Below are 11008 nucleotides of genomic sequence, written 5' to 3' on the forward strand. Positions count from 1 at the left end.
CAGGGGAAATACCAGAACTCACATTGAAAGGCAACCAAACAAAATACCCTGAGTAAAATAAATGGCTGTTAAATGTGGTATCTCTGATAGAGGTCTTCTTTTCCCAGACACTTGGCTCTCTTTATCTTTCCAGACCTCCTTCTGCTGGAAGGTTTCAATCTGCCATATGAAAAAGACATTAGCAGAAACTTTTTAGGTGAGAGTGCAGTAAAAAATTGAGGGGAAATAATAACATATTACACTGTGTCTTAGCCAAGGACCTAGAAACAGAGCATCTAAAACTTGTTTGATTTTATCTTAGAGGTAAAGATACAAATTTATTTTCATATTCATTTATTCATTCATTGAACGATGTATTCCAAGTGCTGGTAGATGAATGAAAGTAATAACCATTTATTGAATATGTACTATGGGCAATGTTCACTAAATATGGTACTGTGTTTAGTACTGGCAAGAGTCTAGTGGTTTCTTGGTCCAGTTCAGGAAATATTATCTCAAATTGGTTACAAGTACAATGTTATATGAATGTCTTCCTTTCTCTTTCACCACGGATATACAGAAATGGTTCTTAATGATTGTAGGACTCTTCAAACATGGGAAAGAAGTCAATATTAATCAAAAGATAGGAAGAATCTGTCAGTTCCAAGTCATATGGGACAAAACTCCCAAAGATATCCTAAAGTAGTGTTATTCATTCAAATTTCAGAATTTTTCCTTCATTCCAGGTGTAAAACTTACTTTATACTATGACAGTTATAGGGAGGGAAGAAGCCTGAAAAATACTAACAAGATTCCTTTTCTAAGTACTTAAGGTGCCCCTTTTTTCTATTCCCTTTTAATGAACATCCTATCAAGTCCCAAATGAGTTCTTTTTCATTGCCCATTGTAAGAGTGTCATAAAATAACTTGTCATAAATTTAAGGTATGATGAAATTAATATTGGTAGTTTGATTTATACACTATATATATATATATTTTTGGTACCGGGGATCAAACTCGGGTCCTTGCGCTTGTGCAGCAGGTGGCGAAACCACTGAGCTAAATCTCCGGCCCTAGATATATATTCTTAAAAATTATCTATAAATTGAAAACAATTCTTTGTTTGATTTCCAATGTTAAATATTGATGATGTATATTTGCAGAGAAAATTTTAACCTTTTAGTTAAGAAATATGACTTTACAAATGAAGGTGTGGGATTGTAAATGGTCTCATATACTGCTGTTATAAATAGATTCAAACTTTTGGTAAATAGTTTTATGCTCTTTTTACTCATAATTTATGATACAGAAACTTCTACAAAATTTTCCAAAAGAAACAGAAATTTCTGTCATGAGAAATCTCATTTTAGAATTATTTGTGACATAAAAAATAAACTATACATGTTCAACAAATCAAAAAGATGAATTAAATTGCTGTTTCTTCATATGAAATGATATTTTAAAATATATTTTAGTTGTAATTGACACACAGAAGTTGTATATATTTATGAGTTAGAGCATGACATCTCAATATATGAATGTAATGTGTAATGGTTAGATGGGGGCAATTGGTATATCTATCACCTCGACCTCAGACACATATTCTTTTTTTATGCTTAGGAGATCCAAAATCTTTTTTACTAGCAATTTTAAAATAATTAATTCTTGTTAACCAGTCATCTTATTGTGCTATAGTGCATTAGCAATTGTTCTTCCCTTCCAACTGCATCCCAGTACCCATTGTCCATTGTCTCTTCATCTTTCCTTCTCACTCCTCTTTCTGAAGCTCTGACAGCCACTATTCTATTATTTATTTCTGAAAGAATATTATTAAGCAATGGCAATATTTTCATTGTCACAAGAAAATCTTTTTAACATCCTGTATGGCAATAACTAAAAGTATATGATGTTAAGCAAATAAATTTAAAAAAGGAGCTGAGGATGTACCTTGGTGCATTGGTCCTGGATTGAATATATGTTACATATGTGATATTAAATACAAAATATTACCGATGTACGGAACAGTTGCTCTGAAAGTGTGGTCCCCATTGCAGAAACATTAGTGTCTTTGGATGTGTTGTTAGGAATGCAGACTCTTGAGTACCACCTCAGACCTAATACAGGACAAATACTAGGTGTGGGACAGCCATCCTGTGTGTTGATAGTCTTCCATGCAGTTCTGACATGGAAGAGGTGTGAGGGCAGTGATATGAATTACAGAAAAAAAAAAAGAAAAGAATGAACCAAATTATTTACTGTGATAAAGTCTTGTGGCTAAAGAATTACAGGTTAATTTATCAGAGAATTATAAGTGATTTTAAGAGGGTGTTTTTTTTGTATTTTCAACATTCTCTTCAACTAATATATGTTAGTTTCATCACAAGAAAATTGTATTTTATTTTAGAATATTCAAATAATTCATAAAAGCAGAAATTGTCTATATGTCTTTTATGATGAAAATTCTAAAAATTAGCATCTGAAAGTTCTTCAACCTTTAGAAATAACCATAATTAAAAACGTACTTCAAATAATTATGCACACATAATGGGCTGGTGGTTATTTTTTTATAAAAAAAAATGTCATGGACATCTTTCCAGGTTGACAGACTATATCTACTCATTCTTTTTATAGCTCACTTAATATTTCATGGTAAGTATATGCATAAATTTTATTACCATCTCATTGTAATGACCATTTAAACTATTTTTAATTTATTGCTTCTATAAAACAATGCTGTAATAAAAATCCTATGTTTTTATGGCATTTGTAGTGACAGAATGAAATACAATGAATAATACAATATTCTAATACCTGAAATTGTTTGCTCAACAAATATTTAGCACTATAGAAGGTTTGGTCCCTCTTGTGTTCTGTTGTACAATTTTTACTGGTGTTTTAGAGAGAAAATTTGGATTAATAGGCACTAATAAAAGGCTGCAAATCACAGTGTTCTGTGAAAGGAAAGAACCCTGTATTCCAAGAATTAAGTTATTTAAAAATAAATCATTCAAAGTAAACTAAATAAACCATTCAGACTCCATTTACTATTTTTATATTAAAATGAAAGGTGGTCATAATGGGAGAAGAGTAAGTTGACTATCCTTCCTGCTACATTTTTGCATTTGTTAGTATTTTTGAGAGTGAAGTTGATAAGTTCAATCACATAGGAAAATCAGACTCTAGATAAAAACATCTAAATTCATTAAACCATTGCTTGTGAGAAGATAATTTCAGTGAAAGGATTTGTTCTTTAAGAAATATGGTATGTGTAATGGAAATAATAATTTTCTAAATGCTTTCAGAAAATAAAAACATATACTAATCAGGTTATACTTTTTGATCTAGTATAAATGCCTAGTACCCCACATTCTTATAATTTCTTCTCAATGTTTCCCATTCCTATACACACAATTACTAATATGGCCTTTTAAATACTCATTAAAAGTTGGCACAATATATTTGATAGAGTTTAAGATAAAATCTCATAATTTCTATTTGATGTGATATTACATGGTGAAATACCATTGTGAAAAAGTGTACAAATACATATTTATCATTTAACACCTTTTAAAGCCTATCTCCTAACAGCAATATTTCATTTAGTGTAATGAAAACTCTATTAAGATATTTAAGGTATAGTAATTCAATCATTACAAATGGTTTTTAGGTTGTTCAAACTCCACGTTACACAAAATACTTTTATTTTAGGTTATATTGAAATAAAAACTATTTTTGGTTATAAAAATCTAACGAGATTGCAAATTACAAAAATGAAAAAGCCATTATCTTACCATTAATAATCTTGTGTTATCTATTTTTCACATATATCTTTTTATTTTCACTAAGTGAACCATTTCATACTCTAGATTTCCTTTTATGTTTATAGTTTAATTAGTCTGGCATTCTGGTTTATGGTACAAATAAGCTTAATTTTTCATTACTGCAAAATGCCCCATTTTGTGTTTGTTCACCATTAACCCGAGTCCTTTATTGTTGGGCACTCATTTTGTGTGAATAAATAATATTGAGCTGGGAATATTCATGAATATATTTTTAATCCATTATAAGTTATTTTAAGGCTGCATTACTTAAATTTCCAGATTAAATGTAACAGAACATTTTATTTCTCTGTTGAGCAGTATAGAACCAATAATATTTAAAAATTATAATAAAAATCCATTGTGGAAAATCAAATTCACACACAGAGCAATTAAAATAAGGTCTATGGATAAAGAGTCCAGCAATAATTGGAGAAGAAAAGATTAGAAAGTGGTGAGGTCATTACAATTTTCTCTTTCCTAGTTGGATTCAAAATATTCCTTTTTATTTGTTAATCTATTCCAGAGTGACTACCTCCATCAGGGTTTCAGATTTAACTTCTACCAGGGATATGATTTCTAGCAATATATTCACAAAAGTTTAATTAAAGCAAAAGTGAATTACAGGTCCAGAGGAGTTTGTTAGAATGAGGTCTTACTCATATTTGTATTATATTGAGAATATAAATCAACCCGGTAGAGACTTCCTTCAACCTTCTTTGGAAGCCATCCGCCAATTTAATTTATAGATTTGGCTCACACAAGAGGATACTTTGCAAAGCCAGTAATGTTGTTGTGTATGAGCATTTTATGATAGATATGGGATGTTTACAACTCATTTTGTAAGAAAGATATTCGTAAATAAATGAAATATACTGGTATATTTTTTCATTACAATATTGTACCACACTTACAACTAGGGAAATACCATCAGAGTCTAATCCTTACCACCATCAGGGAGACTAGAATTTAGCTTGCATGACACATTTAGTATCAATTTGTTTTCAGAGTAAACATGATATGTGAAATAATCACAGTCACTAGACAGAAAGAGAGGGTTGCACATGAATATAATCTGTCCTCTATAATAATAATCATACATAGCAGTTAGTATAGCCCTCATAGTTTTCTGAGCTCATAAATACATATTAACTCATTCAATACTTACCCCAAATATCTGAGGCACAGAGAGTTCAAATGACTACCAAGTGGTAGAGACGGAAATCAAATGCTGGCTATCCAAGTGCAGAATGCAGACTGTTAATCAGCATTCCCACTGAAAACCAAGTATGGGAAGAAAAGGTACTAGGATGTCTAGGCTAGCTGCTTCATATTTTCCAAAAGCAAACTATGTCTAAGAAAGAATGTGAGACCAATGTCTATGTCACAGATCAGTGTTACAGAAGGGATGAACTTCGCGAAGTTCAGAATACACAAAAATCATCAGAAGAGCTTGTTAAAACAGGAAGGCCTGGGTCCCATTGTCAGATACTCTGCTTCCAGAGATTGAGCACAAAGATCTGCTTCCTCTGAGCACTCAGAAGACACTGATGTGGCCCAGAGATCACGTATTGAACAGCACTGGCATTGCAGACACCAGGAGCTTGGGGAACAAAAAAGAGTCATATCCAAAATGGGATGAGGAGCAACTTTAGCTAAGAAATAAGTTTTCCTGTGAATTAAAAAGCAGAATGGCAACAGCCGACATATTAGCCTTTACTATTGCAGTGGAGATTAGTTTATAATGGCAATCATTATAATTTCCCCAGGGATTTGCAGAAAGTAGGGAAGGGGAGGTCACAGCTCAGTTTCCAGGTTGTTAGGCAAGCACCAGTGAAGGGCTGCAAATGCTACCTGGTAGATTAGAAGAGGAAGTGCTGGTCCCTTTCAAGGTTTGAAGCAGCCTGTGGATATTATGTACTTTGTCAGGAAATGAAGAAGCAGTGGTTATTACAACTGCCTACTAGGGTTTGAAAATGCTTATGTGTTAGCCAAGGATTTAGCTCAGTGGTACGATGCCTGCCTCAAAAGTGAAAAGTTCTGAGTTTGATCCCAGGTACAAAAGAAAAAAAAAAAACAAAAAAAAAATTTATATGTGAGTCTAGTGCTCAGAATTTGTTAAATGTGTTAGAAGGGTCTTTTTGTTAATTGTGCCCTAACTTAAATTGCTATGCTTATTTCAGAAAAATATCCATATTGAAGAAATCCATGTTGCCTATTCTTGTTGGTATTTATCATATGATTATTTTGAAAAAAGAAATTTCTCTTGAACAAGAAAATAAGGGATATCTCAGATTTTCAGACACTCATCCTAAATATACGCTCCCCCCAATTACTACACGTGGAAGTGTAAACTCCTCGAAGATTAGTATAACTTTCCTGTTAGCCATGTGACCTACATAGATATGGTTCTCTTTCACTGTCTGTTTCTGTTTATAAAAATACTACTGGGTCAAGGGCCCAGAGCTACACAATTAATTTTCTCAGTGCTGAGAGCTTCTTGCACCATTAGGTGCTTAAATGCTTTTGCATTCTAGGGATGATGCTGGTGTAGTTTTCCTATGAATTTGATTGATGTTCTAAGTAAATGCTTAATTTTTCACAGATAATACTAATGGTGATGTTTAACGCAGTGTTAAGAAGATTTTTTAAGCCATAGCTTTAGAAAACCAATGAGGATTCCATGGATGACACACACTGTCCTTCTGTTAGGTCATAGGGTCACATGTTTATGTGGAGTTAGCTATTTTTGGCTACACTTTTAGGAGATGGTGATGGGCAAGAACTAAATGTGAACCATGGAAGGGTGTTACAATAGATTTGTTAAAGAGACATTAGCAGTTTAAACTTCAATAAATGTCACAAAGGAAGGTGAAACCATGTTCTACAGTGGTATAATTATCTGTATAAACATATTGAATCTTTTCTGTAAAGATCCTGTGTGTTACTTATAAGACAGTTGTAATTCTTTCTATGCTTCCTAGTCATCTGATGTCCTCATACTGAATTTAAACTAGCTTGTTGGGTTTTTTTTGTGTTTATCAGTCTACATTTGTGATACACAATAATAACATCTTCCAAAGGTTTTTTTCTGTATTCCTAGATTTCATAAATATACATAAAATCTGCATATCCTGAAAAGTGGTATGTTTGCTTCCAAAGACTGACCTTATTTCCATTTCCAGATGAGCCTTCCACTTTCTGCTCTTCGCTGTGCTCATGGTGCTCTGTTGTTTGGGCTGGGGCTCAGTGGGGTGAGCTGCTGTGGAGAGATCTCTCAATATCCACTGCTAGCATGCAGTGGTCTGTAGACTTGGCCTGGGAAGCATCTCCTAAAACTTGATGATTACCACAGGATCATTTTTCATAACCACATGAGGATGTAGGGAAGACTCATTAATAGATGTTGGACTCTTGAAATTGGTGGCCTGGTGTTCCCTGAGGTGTGGCAGTTTTGGAATGCATACAGGCCTTCTTCCACATCCATTTCTTTGAGGTTTGTTATTTTCTTGCATTTTGTAAAAGAACTTTGCCTGAAATTCACATTACTAATAGATTTGTAGGAGTGCATTGTAAATTAGAGCCTTCAAAATGAGAAGGAAAACATAGGTTACTAGGTGAGCAAATACACATACACATATACATCCAAATCACAACGAAAGAGAAAACATTGCTCAAGGAAAATAAGTCAAAGGGTTCCTTTGAGCAACACTTAAATAAGTAGAAATATCTATCTTTAAATATTGGAGGTGTTCCAGTTTAATCGTAACTGCTGGTTTTAGATTTTTATTTTGTGTGTGAATCATGTAAAATTCTAATGATGCTTTTTCTGGGACCTATGAAGAATCATTGAGTTGTGGTACTGGCTAAACTGTAAGCTGCTAGCAGGTTGGCACAGGGTATCAAATTGCTTTAGCCCATAGAGGCTCTGTATTCCAGGCTTGGTGTTTTTGCAACAGATAAACCTATCTTGTATGGCTGCCATTTAAAAGGCAGGAAAGCTGATCCATTCAATGTTCCTCTTTTTCCTTCTGGCTCTAAATTTTTTCTGATTTACTTATTCCACTCGTAAACACTTATCTAGGACTATTTTCTTTACAATTTGGAAAGCACTACTTTACTTTGGTTAGTGTTTAAAATACATATTTGTTCAGCTTTTTCCTCAAGGGTGAGTCTAGTTCAACTAAACTTAAACATTGTGGATAAACATTTTCCTCTTTTGATGATTCTCTCCTCAAACAATCAAAATTCCATGCCAATTAATTTCATGAAAGCTCTGCCTTTACTTGACTGCCTTTTAGTTACCTAGAACATGATAGCTTTAATTAGGTCTTGGTTTTATAAACTCTGTGATTTTTACTTTTGTTGACATTTGTTTTGTATGATAAACCTCCTTAACCCTCAGTTTTCTGTTAATTTTTTCTTATAGCCTATTTGAATTAAACAAAATCAGCATAGAAAAAGTGCTTAGTACAATCAATAAGTGCATCTTGTCCAGCCATTATGAGAAGAAAATGACCATCACAAACTTGGCAAGTTGAAGGATACAGCCATTTTCTCTGATTACTGGAAGATGATCCTAGAAAATGGCTGGCAGACATCTTTCTCAAAGCATGAAAATATTTATAGAAAAATAGAGTTTGAGTTAAATATTTATCTTTTTAACTTATTTTAACAGATCAATAAAATAATAACCTATACATAGTATCAGGAGACCATGTAATATTTAAATACATGTATACATTGTTTAATGTCTAAATCAGGTTAATCATGTTAATTCCCTTAGACATTTATCATTTCTCTATTGTAAAATGTTTTAAAATCATTTTTTCTTCCTTTTGAAAATGTGCAGTACATTATTGTTATCTATGGTTAGTCTATGCAATAGCACACCCGAGCTTCTGGCTTCTATCTGATTGCAACCTAGAACTTTAATCAATCTCCTCAGCCTTTGTTGCTCACCTCAATGAGCAACATTGTTCCTCTCTCAATGGCTATGAGATAAACTTTTTTAGACCCCTTATATCAGTGACATCACGTGATACTTGGGTTTTATCAGTTAACATAATGATCTCCAATTCCATCTATGTTATAGCCAATGACAAGATTTCATTTTCTTTTGTCTTAGTCACTTTTCTTATTGCTGGGACAAAACACCCAACACCAGCTACTTAAAGAAGAAGAGGTTTACTTTGGCTCACATTTATAGTCCATTGTCAGCTGCTGGCATGGTAGAGGGGCATGGCAGAGGAAGGCTGCCCACAGAATGGTACATAGGAAGCAGAGAGCAAAGGAAGGAGCTGGGGAGGAAGATAAACCGAGGCCACACCCTTAGTGACCCCCTTCTTCTGACCAGACCCACCTCCTCACAACACATCAGCTATAAGCCCCCCCCCCCATGCAATCACTTTCCAAAGCTCCACCTAAAAACATATGAGGCTCTTGAAGGATGTCTAGATATAAATCACAACATCTTTTACATTTGAATAGTATTCCATTGTGCATGAGTACCAGTTTCTTTATCTTCTCATCAGTTGATGGACACTTTAGTTATTTCCATTTCTTGGCTGTCTCAGTTAATGCTCCAATGAACCTAGTAGTGTAGATATCTTTTCAACATATTGATTTCATTTTCTTTGAACTTATACCCCCAAAAAGAGACTGCTGAGTCAAATGTCAGTTCCATTTTAAATTTGCTTAGGAATCTCTCTACTGTTTTCCAGTGTGTAAAGCTTTTCTTCATACCTTCACCAACCTTTATTTCTTGTTTAACAATAATTGTAAAGTGATTTTTCATAGTGGTTATGATTTGTGTTTCTTTGATGATTAGCAACACTGAGCACCATTTCATACACTTGTTGGGCATATTTTTGTTGTCTTGGGGAAATGTCTATTCAACTATTTTGTCCATTAAAAATCAGGTTACAAGTTTTCTTGCTATTCAGTTGTATAAGATTTTTATTACTATTGAATCTTAGCCTGTTATCTGATAGACTGTTTGTTGACAGTTTGTATATACAATAAATTATTATTCAGTCTTAAAAGGTGAGACCTTACCATTTGCCACAACGTGGATGACATTATGTGAAGTGAAATAAGCTAGACACAGAAATAAAAATATTACGTGATTTATATGTTGAATCTAACAGAAAAAAACTGGTCAAGGTCAAATGTATATAGATAATAAAACAGTGGTTACCTGAGTTGGGGTGAGAAGGAAATGAAAAGATGGAAGTCAAAGGATACAAAGTAGCAAATATGTAAGATAAACAAGTCAGAAGATTTTATGTACATCATGAAAATTATAATCATAGTTTGTTGTATTCGGAATTTTTGTTAAATGGGTAGATTATAGTTATTCTTACCAGAAGAGGGGAAATTTTTGTTTGGTTGTGTTTTTTGAGATAGTCTTGCTATCTTGGAATTTGCTATGTAGCCCAGGCTGGGCTTAAAACTCATAGTTTTGCTGGCTCAGCTTCCCAAGTGCTTGGATTATAAGCATGCATCGCCATTCCTAGTTTGAAATTGGGTAACTATGTAATGATGGGTATGTTAATTTATTTCACTATCATAATAAATATTTCATTAAATATATGTTTCTTATAGCATCATGATACATACCTTTAATATGTACCATAAAATTTATTTTTATAGAAGACTATATTTCAATTTTATTCCTCTATACTTAAAAAATTTAATATTCTTTACTTAGAATATTATTCAAAATTATTTTCATCAATTTTATGTGTATGCCTTTTTGTATTATATATAGAAAGATCTGGAGTAAAGTGATTTCTATATAGTAAGAAAAAGCTAAAGAGCAAAAATTGATGCTATTCAATAGTGACCAATGAACACTGATGATGAACATTTCTGTAATGTTGCTAGAAGATTAGTATGGGTCTGATATTTAGCAGGAGGAAGGGAAGGGAAAGGGGATGAAAAAGGAATTAAGGTGTATTTAGGTGCATGTGGCAGCTCCCTACAAAGAATGTAAGCATTATAGTACGCACATGTACTAATTAAAAAATTTACAAAAGCTTAGTGATCCTTTTATGGAATAAAGGAATGGAAAATTGGTGTAGCTGTCAAAATGCAAAGCTAGAAAGTGTGAACATATGAGATGGAAATAAAACAAGCGTAATAAAAAATGATGGATAAATAAGTCAAAATGAGATGGTTAATTTTGTGGGAAATTAAGTGAGAGAAGA

This window comes from Heterocephalus glaber, unplaced genomic scaffold, assembly GCF_053883595.1.
Source record: "Heterocephalus glaber isolate CG9 unplaced genomic scaffold, H.glaber_assembly_v1.0 deba00000546, whole genome shotgun sequence".
NCBI classification, from domain to species: domain Eukaryota; kingdom Metazoa; phylum Chordata; class Mammalia; order Rodentia; family Bathyergidae; genus Heterocephalus; species Heterocephalus glaber.